The sequence below is a fragment of the Embiotoca jacksoni genome, unplaced genomic scaffold, assembly GCF_022577435.1.
Source record: "Embiotoca jacksoni isolate LCO1_2020_lvr unplaced genomic scaffold, fEmbJac1.0.p SCAF_7, whole genome shotgun sequence".
Lineage (NCBI taxonomy): Eukaryota > Metazoa > Chordata > Actinopteri > Embiotocidae > Embiotoca > Embiotoca jacksoni.
Window position 1 is genome coordinate 809,525 of NW_027185425.1, and position 14,699 is coordinate 824,223.

Here is a 14,699-nt window from a genome sequence, read left to right on the forward strand (position 1 = left end):
CATGAAAAAAAAGTCATACTATAGAACGTCCGAAATATGAAGAAAAAGTCATACTACAGCATGTCTGAAATATGAAGAAAAAGTCATACTATAGCATGTCCGAAATATGAAGAAAAAGTCATACTATAGCATGTCTGAAATATGAAGAAAAAGTCATACTATAGCATGTCTGAAATATGAAGAAAAAGTCATACTACAGCATGTCTGAAATATGAAAAAAAAAAGTCATACTATAGCATGTCTGAAATATGAAAAAAAGTCATACTATAGCATGTCCAAAATATGAAGAAAAAGTCATACTATAGCATGTCTGAAATATGAAAAAAAGTCATACTATAGCATGTCTGAAATATGAAAAAAAGTCACACTATAGCATGTCTGAAATATGAAGAAAAAGTCATACTATAGCATGTCCGAAATATGAAGAAAAAGTCATACTATAGCATGTCTGAAATATGATGAAAAGTCATACTATAGCATGTCTGAAATATGAAAGAAAGTCATACTATAGCATGTCCGAAATATGAAGAAAAAGTCATACTATAGCATGTCTGAAATATGAAGAAAAAGTCATACTATAGCATGTCTGAAATATGAAAAAAAGTCATACTATAGCATGTCTGAAATATGAAGAAAAAGTCATACTATAGCATGTCTGAAATATGAAAAAAAGTCATACTATAGCATGTCCGAAATATGAAGAAAAAGTCATACTATAGCATGTCTGAAATATGAAAAAAAGTCATACTATAGCATGTCTGAAATATGAAGAAAAAGTCATACTATAGCATGTCTGAAATATGAAAAAAAGTCATACTACAGCATGTCTGAAATATGAAAAAAAAAGTCATACTATAGCATGTCCGAAATATGAAGAAAAAGTCATACTATAGCATGTCTGAAATATGAAGAAAAAGTCATACTATAGCATGTCTGAAATATGAAAAAAAGTCATACTACAGCATGTCTGAAATATGAAAAAAAAAGTCATACTATAGCATGTCTGAAATATGAAAAAAAGTCATACTATAGCATGTCCGAAATATGAAGAAAAAGTCATACTATAGCATGTCTGAAATATGAAAAAAAGTCATACTATAGCATGTCCGAAATATGAAGAAAAAGTCACACTATAGCATGTCTGAAATATGAAAAAAAGTCATACTATAGCATGTCTGAAATATGAAAAAAAGTCACACTATAGCATGTCTGAAATATGAAAAAAAAAAAGTCATACTATAGCATGTCCGAAATATGAAGGAAAAAGTCATACTATAGCATGTCTGAAATATGAAAAAAGTCATACTATAGCATGTCTGAAATATGAAAAAAAGTCACACTATAGCATGTCTGAAATATGAAAAAAAAGTCATACTATAGCATGTCCGAAATATGAAGAAAAAGTCACACTATAGCATGTCTGAAATATGAAAAAAAGTCATACTATAGCATGTCTGAAATATGAAAAAAAGTCATACTATAGCATGTCTGAAATATGAAAAAAGTCATACTATAGAATGTCCGAAATATGAAGGAAAAAGTCATACTATAGCATGTCTGAAATATGAAAAAAAGTCATACTATAGCATGTCCGAAATATGAAGAAAAAGTCATACTATAGCATGCATGAAATATGAAAAAAAAAGTCATACTATAGAATGTCTGAAATATGAAAAAAAAAGTCATACTATAGCATGTCTGAAATATGAAAAAAAAAAAGTCATACTATAGCATGTCTGAAATATGAAAAAAAAAGTCATACTATAGCATGTCTGAAATATGAAGAAAAAGTCATACTATAGAATGTCTGAAATATGAAAAAAAAAGTCATACTACAGCATGTCTGAAATGTGAAAAAAGTCATACTATAGCATGTCCAAAATATGAAGAAAAAGTCATACTATAGCATGTCTGAAATATGAAAAAAAAAAGTCATACTACAGCATGTCTGAAATATGAAGAAAAAGTCATACTATAGCATGTCCGAAATATGAAGAAAAAAAGTCATACTATAGCATGTCCGAAATATGAAGAAAAAAAGTCATACTATAGCATGTCCGAAATATGAAGAAAAAGTCATACTATAGCATGTCTGAAATATGAAGAAAAAGTCAAACTATAGCATGTCTGAAATATGAAGAAAAAGTCATACTATAGCATATCTGAAATATGAAGAAAAAGTCATACTATAGCATGTCCAAAATATGAAGAAAAAGTCATACTATAGTATGTCTGAAATATGAAGAAAAGTCATACTATAGCATGTCTGAAATATGAAGAAAAAAAAGTCATACTGTAGCATGTCCGAAATATGAAGAAAAAGTCATACTATAGCATGTCCGAAATATGAAGAAAAAGTCATACTATAGCATGTCTGAAATATGAAGAAAAAGTCATACAATAGCATGTCTGAAATATGAAGAAAAAGTCATACTATAGCATGTCTGAAACATGAAAAAAAAGTCATACTATAGTGCGTCCGAAATATGAAGAAAAAGTCATACTATAGCATGTCTGAAATATGAAGAAAAAGTCATACTATAGCATGTCCGAAATATGAAGAAAAAGTCATACTATAGCATGTCTGAAATATGAAGAAAAAGTCATACAATAGCATGTCTGAAATATGAAGAAAAAGTCATACAATAGCATGTCTGAAATATGAAGAAAAAGTCATACTATAGCATGTCTGAAACATGAAAAAAAAGTCATACTATAGTACGTCCGAAATATGAAGAAAAAGTCATACTATAGCATGTCTGAAATATGAAGAAAAAGTCATACTATAGCATGTCCGAAATATGAAGAAAAAGTCATACTATAGCATGTCTGAAATATGATGAAAAGTCACACTATAGCATGTCTGAAACATGAAAAAAAAGTCACACTATAGAACGTCCGAAATATGAAGAAAAAGTCATACTATAGCATGTCTGAAATATGAAGAAAAAGTCATACAATAGCATGTCTGAAATATGAAGAAAAAGTCATACTATAGCATGTCTGAAACATGAAAAAAAAGTCATACTATAGAACGTCCGAAATATGAAGAAAAAGTCATACTACAGCATGTCTGAAATATGAAGAAAAAGTCATACTATAGCATGTCCGAAATATGAAGAAAAAGTCATACTATAGCATGTCTGAAATATGAAGAAAAAGTCATACTATAGCATGTCTGAAATATGAAGAAAAAGTCATACTACAGCATGTCTGAAATATGAAAAAAAAAAGTCATACTATAGCATGTCTGAAATATGAAAAAAAGTCATACTATAGCATGTCCAAAATATGAAGAAAAAGTCATACTATAGCATGTCTGAAATATGAAAAAAAGTCATACTATAGCATGTCTGAAATATGAAAAAAAGTCACACTATAGCATGTCTGAAATATGAAGAAAAAGTCATACTATAGCATGTCCGAAATATGAAGAAAAAGTCATACTATAGCATGTCTGAAATATGATGAAAAGTCATACTATAGCATGTCTGAAATATGAAAGAAAGTCATACTATAGCATGTCCGAAATATGAAGAAAAAGTCATACTATAGCATGTCTGAAATATGAAGAAAAAGTCATACTACAGCATGTCTGAAATATGAAAAAAAAAGTCATACTATAGCATGTCTGAAATATGAAAAAAAGTCATACTATAGCATGTCCGAAATATGAAGAAAAAGTCATACTATAGCATGTCTGAAATATGAAAAAAAGTCATACTATAGCATGTCCGAAATATGAAGAAAAAGTCACACTATAGCATGTCTGAAATATGAAAAAAAGTCATACTATAGCATGTCTGAAATATGAAAAAAAGTCACACTATAGCATGTCTGAAATATGAAAAAAAAAAAGTCATACTATAGCATGTCCGAAATATGAAGGAAAAAGTCATACTATAGCATGTCTGAAATATGAAAAAAGTCATACTATAGCATGTCTGAAATATGAAAAAAAGTCACACTATAGCATGTCTGAAATATGAAAAAAAAGTCATACTATAGCATGTCCGAAATATGAAGAAAAAGTCACACTATAGCATGTCTGAAATATGAAAAAAAGTCATACTATAGCATGTCTGAAATATGAAAAAAAGTCATACTATAGCATGTCTGAAATATGAAAAAAGTCATACTATAGAATGTCCGAAATATGAAGGAAAAAGTCATACTATAGCATGTCTGAAATATGAAAAAAAGTCATACTATAGCATGTCCGAAATATGAAGAAAAAGTCATACTATAGCATGCATGAAATATGAAAAAAAAAGTCATACTATAGAATGTCTGAAATATGAAAAAAAAAGTCATACTATAGCATGTCTGAAATATGAAAAAAAAAAAGTCATACTATAGCATGTCTGAAATATGAAAAAAAAAGTCATACTATAGCATGTCTGAAATATGAAGAAAAAGTCATACTATAGAATGTCTGAAATATGAAAAAAAAAGTCATACTACAGCATGTCTGAAATGTGAAAAAAGTCATACTATAGCATGTCCAAAATATGAAGAAAAAGTCATACTATAGCATGTCTGAAATATGAAAAAAAAAAGTCATACTACAGCATGTCTGAAATATGAAGAAAAAGTCATACTATAGCATGTCCGAAATATGAAGAAAAAAAGTCATACTATAGCATGTCCGAAATATGAAGAAAAAGTCATACTATAGCATGTCTGAAATATGAAGAAAAAGTCAAACTATAGCATGTCTGAAATATGAAGAAAAAGTCATACTATAGCATATCTGAAATATGAAGAAAAAGTCATACTATAGCATGTCCAAAATATGAAGAAAAAGTCATACTATAGTATGTCTGAAATATGAAGAAAAGTCATACTATAGCATGTCTGAAATATGAAGAAAAAAAAGTCATACTGTAGCATGTCCGAAATATGAAGAAAAAGTCATACTATAGCATGTCCGAAATATGAAGAAAAAGTCATACTATAGCATGTCTGAAATATGAAAAAAAAAGTCATACTATAGCATGTCTGAAATATGAAGAAAAAATCATACTATAGCATGTCTGAAATATGAAGAAAAGTCATACTATAGCATGTCTGAAATATGAAAAAAGAATTCATACTATAGCATGTCTGAAATATGAAAAGAAGTCATACTATAGCATGTCTGAAATATGAAAAAAGAAGTCATACTATAGCATGTCTGAAATATGAAAAAAAGTCATGCTATAGCATGTCTGAAATATGAAGAAAAGTCATACTATAGCATGTCTGAAATATGAAGAAAAAGTCATACTATAGCATGTCTGAAATATGAAAAAAGTCATACTATAGCATGTCTGAAATATGAAGAAAAAGTCATACTATAGCATGTCTGAAATATGAAGAAAAAGTCATACTATAGCATATCTGAAATATGAAGAAAAAGTCATACTATAGCATGTCCGAAATATGAAGAAAAAGTCATACTATAGCATGTCTGAAATATGAAGAAAAAGTCATACGATAGCATGTCTGATATAAAAGAAAAAAAAGTCATACTATAGCATGTCTGAAATATGAAAAAAAGTCTTACTATAGCATGTCTGATATAAAAGAAAAAAAAGTCATACTATAGCATGTCTGAAATATGAAAAAAGTCATACTATAGCATGTCCGAAATATGAAGAAAAAGTCATACTATAGCATGTCTGAAATATGAAGAAAAAGTCATACTATAGCATGTCCGAAATATGAAGAAAAAGTCATACTATAGCATGTCCGAAATATGAAGAAAAAGTCATATTACAGCATGTCTGAAATATGAAAAAAAGTCATACTACAGCATGTCTGAAATATGAAAAAAAAGTCATACTATAGCATGTCTGAAATATGAAAAAAAAAGTCATACTATAGTATATCTGAAATATGAAAAAAAAAGTCACACTATAGCATGTCTGAAATATGAAAAATAGTCATACTATAGCATGTCTGAAATATGAAAAAAAAAAGTCATACTATAGCATGTCTGAAATATGAAGAAAAAGTCATACTATAGCATGGCTGAAATATGAAAAAAAAAGTCATACAACAGCATGTCTGAAATATGAAAAAAGTCATACTATAGCATGTCCAAAATATGAAGAAAAAGTCATACTATAGCATGTCCGAAATATGAAGAAAAAGTCATACTATAGCATGTCTGAAATATGAAAAAAAGTCATACTATAGCATGTCCGAAATATGAAGAAAAAGTCACACTATAGCATGTCTGAAATATGAAAAAAAGTCATACTATAGCATGTCTGAAATATGAAAAAAAGTCACACTATAGCATGTCTGAAATATGAAAAAAAAAAAGTCATACTATAGCATGTCCGAAATATGAAGGAAAATGTCATACTATAGCATGTCTGAAATATGAAAAAAGTCATACTATAGCATGTCTGAAATATGAAAAAAAGTCACACTATAGCATGTCTGAAATATGAAAAAAAAGTCATACTATAGCATGTCCGAAATATGAAGAAAAAGTCACACTATAGCATGTCTGAAATATGAAAAAAAGTCATACTATAGCATGTCTGAAATATGAAAAAAAGTCATACTATAGCATGTCTGAAATATGAAAAAAGTCATACTATAGAATGTCCGAAATATGAAGGAAAAAGTCATACTATAGCATGTCTGAAATATGAAAAAAAGTCATACTATAGCATGTCCGAAATATGAAGAAAAAGTCATACTATAGCATGCATGAAATATGAAAAAAAAAGTCATACTATAGAATGTCTGAAATATGAAAAAAAAAGTCATACTATAGCATGTCTGAAATATGAAAAAAAAAAAGTCATACTATAGCATGTCTGAAATATGAAAAAAAAAGTCATACTATAGCATGTCCAAAATATGAAGAAAAAGTCATACTATAGCATGTCTGAAATATGAAAAAAAAAAGTCATACTACAGCATGTCTGAAATATGAAGAAAAAGTCATACTATAGCATGTCCGAAATATGAAGAAAAAAAGTCATACTATAGCATGTCCGAAATATGAAGAAAAAAAGTCATACTATAGCATGTCCGAAATATGAAGAAAAAGTCATACTATAGCATGTCTGAAATATGAAGAAAAAGTCAAACTATAGCATGTCTGAAATATGAAGAAAAAGTCATACTATAGCATATCTGAAATATGAAGAAAAAGTCATACTATAGCATGTCCAAAATATGAAGAAAAAGTCATACTATAGTATGTCTGAAATATGAAGAAAAGTCATACTATAGCATGTCTGAAATATGAAGAAAAAAAAGTCATACTGTAGCATGTCCGAAATATGAAGAAAAAGTCATACTATAGCATGTCCGAAATATGAAGAAAAAGTCATACTATAGCATGTCTGAAATATGAAAAAAAAAGTCATACTATAGCATGTCTGAAATATGAAGAAAAAATCATACTATAGCATGTCTGAAATATGAAGAAAAGTCATACTATAGCATGTCTGAAATATGAAAAAAGAATTCATACTATAGCATGTCTGAAATATGAAAAGAAGTCATACTATAGCATGTCTGAAATATGAAAAAAGAAGTCATACTATAGCATGTCTGAAATATGAAAAAAAGTCATGCTATAGCATGTCTGAAATATGAAGAAAAGTCATACTATAGCATGTCTGAAATATGAAGAAAAAGTCATACTATAGCATGTCTGAAATATGAAAAAAGTCATACTATAGCATGTCTGAAATATGAAGAAAAAGTCATACTATAGCATGTCTGAAATATGAAGAAAAAGTCATACTATAGCATATCTGAAATATGAAGAAAAAGTCATACTATAGCATGTCCGAAATATGAAGAAAAAGTCATACTATAGCATGTCTGAAATATGAAGAAAAAGTCATACGATAGCATGTCTGATATAAAAGAAAAAAAAGTCATACTATAGCATGTCTGAAATATGAAAAAAAGTCTTACTATAGCATGTCTGATATAAAAGAAAAAAAAGTCATACTATAGCATGTCTGAAATATGAAAAAAGTCATACTATAGCATGTCCGAAATATGAAGAAAAAGTCATACTATAGCATGTCTGAAATATGAAGAAAAAGTCATACTATAGCATGTCCGAAATATGAAGAAAAAGTCATACTATAGCATGTCCGAAATATGAAGAAAAAGTCATATTACAGCATGTCTGAAATATGAAAAAAAAAGTCATACTATAGCATGTCTGAAATATGAAAAAAAGTCATACTACAGCATGTCTGAAATATGAAAAAAAAGTCATACTATAGCATGTCTGAAATATGAAAAAAAAAGTCATACTATAGTATATCTGAAATATGAAAAAAAAAGTCACACTATAGCATGTCTGAAATATGAAAAATAGTCATACTATAGCATGTCTGAAATATGAAAAAAAAAAGTCATACTATAGTATATCTGAAATATGAAAAAAAAAGTCATACTATAGCATGTCTGAAATATGAAAAATAGTCATACTATAGCATGTCTGAAATATGAAAAAAAAAAGTCATACTATAGCATGTCTGAAATATGAAGAAAAAGTCATACTATAGCATGGCTGAAATATGAAAAAAAAGTCATACAACAGCATGTCTGAAATATGAAAAAAGTCATACTATAGCATGTCCAAAATATGAAGAAAAAGTCATACTATAGCATGTCTGAAATATGAAAAAAAAGTCAAACTACAGCATGTCTGAAATATGAAAAAAGTCATACTATAGCATGTCCAAAATATGAAGAAAAAGTCAAACTATAGCATGTCTGAAATATGAAAAAAAGTCATACTATAGCATGTCCGAAATATGAAGAAAAAGTCATACTATGGCATGTCTGAAATACGAAGAAAAAGTCATACTATAGCATGTCTGAAATATGAAAAAAGTCACACTATAGCATGTCCGAAATATGAAGAAAAAGTCATACTATAGCATGTCTGAAATATGAAAAGAAGTCATATTATAGCATGTCTGAAATATGAAAAAAGTCATACTATAGCATGTCTGAAATATGAAAAAAAGTAATACTATAGCATGTCCGAAATATGAAGAAAAAGTCATACTATAGCATGTCTGAAATATGAAGAAAAAGTCATACTATAGCATGTCTGAAATATGAAGAAAAAGTCATACTATAGCATGTCTGAAATATGAAGAAAAGTCAGACTATAGCATGTCTGAAATATGAAAAAAGAAGTCATACTATAGCATGTCTGAAATATGAAAAAAAGTCATATTATAGCATGTCTGAAATATGAAAAAAGTCATACTATAGCATGTCTGAAATATGAAAAAAAGTCACACTATAGCATGTCCGAAATATGAAGAAAAAGTCATACTATAGCATGTCTGAAATATGAAAAAAAGTCACACTATAGCATGTCCGAAATATGAAGAAAAAGTCATACTATAGCATGTCTGAAATATGAAGAAAAAGTCATACTATAGCATGTCTGAAATATGAAAAAATTCATACTATAGCATGTCTGAAATATGAAAAAAAGTCATACTATAGCATGTCCGAAATATGAAGAAAATGTCATACTATAGCATGTCTGAAATATGAAGAAAAGTCATACTATAGCATGTCTGAAATATGAAAAAAAAGTCATACTATAGCATGTCTGAAATATGAAGAAAAGTCATACTATAGCATGTCTGAAATATGAAGAAAAAGTCATGCTATAGCATGTCTGAAATATGAAGAAAAGTCATACTATAGCATGTCTGAAATATGAAGAAAAAAAGTCATACTATAGCATGTCTGAAATATGAAAAAAGTCATACTATAGCATGTCTGAAATATGAAGAAAAAGTCATACTATAGCATGTTTGAAATATGAAAAAAAAGTCATACTATAGCATGTCTGAAATATGAAAAAAAAAGTCATACAATAGCATGTCTGAAATATGAAAAAAAGTCATACTACAGCATGTCTGAAATATGAAAAAAAGTCATACTATAGCATGTCTGAAATATGAAAAAAGTCATACTATAGAATGTCCGAAATATGAAGGAAAAAGTCATACTATAGCATGTCTGAAATATGAAAAAAAGTCATACTATAGCATGTCCGAAATATGAAGAAAAAGTCATACTATAGCATGCATGAAATATGAAAAAAAAAGTCATACTATAGAATGTCTGAAATATGAAAAAAAAAGTCATACTATAGCATGTCTGAAATATGAAAAAAAAAGTCATACTATAGCATGTCTGAAATATGAAAAAAAAAGTCATACTATAGCATGTCTGAAATATGAAGAAAAAGTCATACTATAGAATGTCTGAAATATGAAAAAAAAGTCATACTACAGCATGTCTGAAATGTGAAAAAAGTCATACTATAGCATGTCCAAAATATGAAGAAAAAGTCATACTATAGCATGTCTGAAATATGAAAAAAAAAAGTCATACTACAGCATGTCTGAAATATGAAGAAAAAGTCATACTATAGCATGTCCGAAATATGAAGAAAAAAAGTCATACTATAGCATGTCCGAAATATGAAGAAAAAAAGTCATACTATAGCATGTCCGAAATATGAAGAAAAAGTCATACTATAGCATGTCTGAAATATGAAGAAAAAGTCAAACTATAGCATGTCTGAAATATGAAGAAAAAGTCATACTATAGCATATCTGAAATATGAAGAAAAAGTCATACTATAGCATGTCCAAAATATGAAGAAAAAGTCATACTATAGTATGTCTGAAATATGAAGAAAAGTCATACTATAGCATGTCTGAAATATGAAGAAAAAAAAGTCATACTGTAGCATGTCCGAAATATGAAGAAAAAGTCATACTATAGCATGTCCGAAATATGAAGAAAAAGTCATACTATAGCATGTCTGAAATATGAAGAAAAAAAAGTCATACTATAGCATGTCTGAAATATGAAAAAAAAAGTCATACTATAGCATGTCTGAAATATGAAGAAAAAAATCATACTATAGCATGTCTGAAATATGAAGAAAAGTCATACTATAGCATGTCTGAAATATGAAAAGAAGTCATACTATAGCATGTCTGAAATATGAAAAAAGAAGTCATACTATAGCATGTCTGAAATATGAAAAAAAGTCATGCTATAGCATGTCTGAAATATGAAGAAAAGTCATACTATAGCATGTCTGAAATATGAAGAAAAAGTCATACTATAGCATGTCTGAAATATGAAAAAAGTCATACTATAGCATGTCTGAAATATGAAGAAAAAGTCATACTATAGCATGTCTGAAATATGAAGAAAAAGTCATACTATAGCATATCTGAAATATGAAGAAAAAGTCATACTATAGCATGTCCGAAATATGAAGAAAAAGTCATACTATAGCATGTCTGAAATACGAAGAAAAAGTCATACTATAGCATGTCTGATATAAAAGAAAAAAAAGTCATACTATAGCATGTCTGAAATATGAAAAAAGTCATACTATAGCATGTCCGAAATATGAAGAAAAAGTCATACTATAGCATGTCTGAAATATGAAGAAAAAGTCATACTATAGCATGTCCGAAATATGAAGAAAAAGTCATACTATAGCATGTCCGAAATATGAAGAAAAAGTCATATTACAGCATGTCTGAAATATGAAGAAAAAGTCATACTATAGCATGGCTGAAATATGAAAAAAAAGTCATACAACAGCATGTCTGAAATATGAAAAAAGTCATACTATAGCATGTCCAAAATATGAAGAAAAAGTCATACTATAGCATGTCTGAAATATGAAAAAAAAAGTCAAACTACAGCATGTCTGAAATATGAAAAAAGTCATACTATAGCATGTCCAAAATATGAAGAAAAAGTCAAACTATAGCATGTCTGAAATATGAAAAAAAGTCATACTATAGCATGTCCGAAATATGAAGAAAAGTCATACTATAGCATGTCCGAAATGAAGAAAAAGTCATACTATAGCATGTCTGAAATATGAAGAAAAGTCATACTATAGCATGTCTGAAATATGAAGAAAAAGTCATGCTATAGCATGTCTGAAATATGAAGAAAAGTCATACTATAGCATGTCTGAAATATGAAGAAAAAGTCATACTATAGCATGTCTGAAATATGAAAAAAGTCATACTATAGCATGTCTGAAATATGAAGAAAAAGTCATACTATAGCATGTCTGAAATATGAAGAAAAAGTCATACTATAGCATATCTGAAATATGAAGAAAAAGTCATACTATAGCATGTCCGAAATATGAAGAAAAAGTCATACTATAGCATGTCTGAAATATGAAGAAAAAGTCATACGATAGCATGTCTGATATAAAAGAAAAAAAAGTCATACTATAGCATGTCTGAAATATGAAAAAAAGTCTTACTATAGCATGTCTGATATAAAAGAAAAAAAAGTCATACTATAGCATGTCTGAAATATGAAAAAAGTCATACTATAGCATGTCCGAAATATGAAGAAAAAGTCATACTATAGCATGTCTGAAATATGAAGAAAAAGTCATACTATAGCATGTCCGAAATATGAAGAAAAAGTCATACTATAGCATGTCCGAAATATGAAGAAAAAGTCATATTACAGCATGTCTGAAATATGAAAAAAAAAAGTCATACTATAGCATGTCTGAAATATGAAAAAAAGTCATACTACAGCATGTCTGAAATATGAAAAAAAAGTCATACTATAGCATGTCTGAAATATGAAAAAAAAAGTCATACTATAGTATATCTGAAATATGAAAAAAAAGTCACACTATAGCATGTCTGAAATATGAAAAATAGTCATACTATAGCATGTCTGAAATATGAAAAAAAAAAGTCATACTATAGCATGTCTGAAATATGAAGAAAAAGTCATACTATAGCATGGCTGAAATATGAAAAAAAAGTCATACAACAGCATGTCTGAAATATGAAAAAAGTCATACTATAGCATGTCCAAAATATGAAGAAAAAGTCATACTATAGCATGTCTGAAATATGAAAAAAAAAGTCAAACTACAGCATGTCTGAAATATGAAAAAAGTCATACTATAGCATGTCCAAAATATGAAGAAAAAGTCAAACTATAGCATGTCTGAAATATGAAAAAAAGTCATACTATAGCATGTCCGAAATATGAAGAAAAAGTCATACTATGGCATGTCTGAAATACGAAGAAAAAGTCATACTATAGCATGTCTGAAATATGAAAAAAGTCACACTATAGCATGTCCGAAATATGAAGAAAAAGTCATACTATAGCATGTCTGAAATATGAAAAGAAGTCATATTATAGCATGTCTGAAATATGAAAAAAGTCATACTATAGCATGTCTGAAATATGAAAAAAAGTAATACTATAGCATGTCCGAAATATGAAGAAAAAGTCATACTATAGCATGTCTGAAATATGAAGAAAAAGTCATACTATAGCATGTCTGAAATATGAAAAAAAGTCATACTATAGCATGTCTGAAATATGAAGAAAAAGTCATACTATAGCATGTCTGAAATATGAAGAAAAGTCAGACTATAGCATGTCTGAAATATGAAAAAAGAAGTCATACTATAGCATGTCTGAAATATGAAAAAAAGTCATATTATAGCATGTCTGAAATATGAAAAAAGTCATACTATAGCATGTCTGAAATATGAAAAAAAGTCACACTATAGCATGTCCGAAATATGAAGAAAAAGTCATACTATAGCATGTCTGAAATATGAAGAAAAAGTCATACTATAGCATGTCTGAAATATGAAAAAATTCATACTATAGCATGTCTGAAATATGAAAAAAAGTCATACTATAGCATGTCCGAAATATGAAGAAAATGTCATACTATAGCATGTCTGAAATATGAAGAAAAGTCATACTATAGCATGTCTGAAATATGAAAAAAAAGTCATACTATAGCATGTCTGAAATATGAAGAAAAGTCATACTATAGCATGTCTGAAATATGAAGAAAAAGTCATGCTATAGCATGTCTGAAATATGAAGAAAAGTCATACTATAGCATGTCTGAAATATGAAGAAAAAAAGTCATACTATAGCATGTCTGAAATATGAAAAAAGTCATACTATAGCATGTCTGAAATATGAAGAAAAAGTCATACTATAGCATGTTTGAAATATGAAAAAAAAGTCATACTATAGCATGTCTGAAATATGAAAAAAAAGTCATACAATAGCATGTCTGAAATATGAAGAAAAAGTCATACTATAGCATGTCTGAAATATGAAAAAAAAGTCATACTATAGCATGTCTGAAATATGAAAAAAAGTCATACTATAGTATGTCTGAAATATGAAAAAAAAAGTCATACTACAGCATGTCTGAAATATGAAAAAAAAAGTCACACTATAGCATGTCTGAAATATGAAAAAAAAAGTCACACTATAGCATGTCTGAAATATGAAAAAAAGTCATACTACAGCATGTCTGAAATATGAAAAAAAAAGTCATACTATAGCATGTCTGAAATATGAAAAAAAAAGTCATACTATAGTATGTCTGAAATATGAAAAAAAAAGTCACACTATAGCATGTCTGAAATATGAAAAAAAAGTCATACTACAGCATGTCTGAAATATGAAAAAAGTCATACTATAGCATGTCCAAAATATGAAGAAAAAGTCATACTATAGCATGTCCGAAATATGAAAAAAAAAGTCATACTATATCATGTCCGAAATATGAAGAAAAAGTCAAACTATAGCATGTCTGAAATATGAAGAAAAGTCATACTATAGCATGT

General features: G+C 28.2%; 1 protein-coding gene across 1 annotated transcript in view; it reads right to left on the bottom strand.

The window, feature by feature from the left end:
• bmp8a (bone morphogenetic protein 8a) overlaps positions 1 to 14,699 on the bottom strand; it is a 93,925-nt gene that overhangs the window by 70,788 nt on the left and 8,438 nt on the right. The window lies entirely within an intron of this gene.